This window comes from Rhinolophus sinicus, chromosome X, assembly GCF_036562045.2.
Source record: "Rhinolophus sinicus isolate RSC01 chromosome X, ASM3656204v1, whole genome shotgun sequence".
Taxonomy (NCBI): Eukaryota; Metazoa; Chordata; class Mammalia; order Chiroptera; family Rhinolophidae; genus Rhinolophus; species Rhinolophus sinicus.
The window spans coordinates 54,669,726-54,671,862 of record NC_133768.1 but is presented as its reverse complement, the minus strand read 5'-3'; the positions used below and the strand labels follow the sequence as shown (position 1 = coordinate 54,671,862).

Genomic DNA, 2,137 nt, shown 5'->3' with positions numbered 1-2,137 from the left:
ATAGAAACAGCTTAAGTGCCTGTCAATGGATGAATGCATAAATAAAATGCTGTATTTACATATGAGTACAATGGAATATCATTTAGATTTAATAAAGGAAATACTGTCATATGCTACAACATGGTTGGACCTTGAAGATATTATGCTAGATGAAATAAACCAATCAAAAAAGACAAATACTCTTTCCAATCGGTGCCATGCCATGGGCATCTCTTGGGACAACTGGTACCAGGACCGCAAGTCTGGGGGCAAGAGAAAGCCCTACAACAAGAAGTGAAAATATGAGAGGGGATGCCCTGCTGCCAATGCTAAGATTGGTCCCCACTGTATGCACACAGTTCATGTGTGTGGAGGCAACAAGTACCGTGCATTGAGGCTGCATGTGGGGAACTTCTCCTGGGCCTGTGAGTGTTGTAGGTACAAAAGAAGGATTATTGATGTTGCCTACAATACATCCAACAATGAACTGGTCCACACCATCACCCTAGTAAAGAACTGCATCGTGCTCACTGACAACATACCCTACCGACAGCCCGGGGTATGCACTGACCCTGGGACACAAGAAGGGGGCCAAGCTGACTCCTGAGGAGGATGCGATTTTAAACAAAAAATGATAAAATAAAATTCAGAAGAAATATGATGAAAGAAAAAAGAAAGCCAAAATCAGCAGTCTTCTAGAGGATCGGTTCCATCAGGGCAAGCTTCTTGCATGCATTGCTTCAAGACCAGGACAATGTGGCCAAGCAGATGTCTGTGTGCTGGAGGGCAAGGAGATGGAGTTCTATCTGAGGAAAACAAGGCCCGAAAAAGCACATAAATCATCCTCCCTCCTTGCTTAGTCCATGTAATAAAGATGTTTTGTGTTCTGTTAAAAAAAAAAAAGACAAACACTGCAAGAGTCCACTTATATAAAGTATCTAAAGTAATGAAACTCACAGAAACAGAAATTAGAATGGTGGTCACCAAGGCCTAGGTGAAGGGGGAAGTGGGGAGCTGCTGTTCAATAGGTATAGAGTTTCTGTCATGTAAGTTGGAAGAGTTCTAGAGATCTATTCTACAACAACATGCATATAGTTAGCAATTGTGCTATACACTGAAAATTTAAGAAAGTGAATTTTTCATGTGTTTTTTACTACAATAACACACACACACACACACACACACACACACACACACACAGTAAAAACAAATCAGGAAAGCAGCTGTCATGCCAGGAAAAGATATGGAGGAATATTAAACTCATTGCTAAGTGACAAAGGCCAGTCTGAAAGGCTATATATGGTATGATTTCAACTATATGGCATTCTGAAAAGGATAAAACTACAGAGAGTGTAGAGATTAGTGGTTGCCAAGGATCCGGGGCGGAGGGGTTGTAATTGTTAATTTTATGTATAAACTTGTCTAGACTGTGGTACCCAAATATTTAGTCAAACATTTTTTTTCAGATATTTCATGGAAGTATGTTTTAGATAAGGTTAACATTTAAATCAGTAGACTTTGAGTAAATGAGTTTACTATCTATAATGTAGGTGGCTATCATACAATCATTTGAGGTCTTAACCCTCAGTACCTCAGAATATGACTTTATTTGGAGATAGGGTCTTTAAAGAGGTAATTAATTTAAATGAGGTCATTAGGGTAGCCCCTACACCAATACAGATGGTGTCTTTATAATAATATTAGGACACAGACACACAGATCAAGCAGCAACCATGTGAGGACACAGTGAAAAGGCAGCCATATGCAAGCCAAGGAGAGAGGCCTCGGAAGAAACCAAACCCTACTGGCACCTTGATCTTGAACTTCTTGCCTCCAGAATTGTGATAAAATAAATTTATGTTATTTAAACTACCCCTTCTATGGTAGTCTGTTTTAGTAGTCCTAGTAAACTAATACAGGGGATTAAGGGGAAGGGGTAAATAAATGGAGCACAGGGGAATTTTAGAACAGTGAAAACTATTTTATATGATACTGTAACAGTGAATATATAACATGCATTTATCAAAACTGGTAAATCTATGTAACACAAAGAGTGAACTCTAATGTAAATTATGGATTTTAGTTAATGATAATATTTTGAATTTGGCTTATCATTAAAACAACAACAAAATACAACTACACACCTATAACAATAGCC

At 38.4% G+C, this 2,137-nt stretch overlaps 1 pseudogene; it reads left to right on the top strand.

The window, feature by feature from the left end:
* Positions 1–202: 202 nt before the first annotated feature.
* On the top strand, positions 203–839 carry LOC109439080 (small ribosomal subunit protein eS8; annotated as a pseudogene).
* Positions 840–2,137: the final 1,298 nt, after the last annotated feature.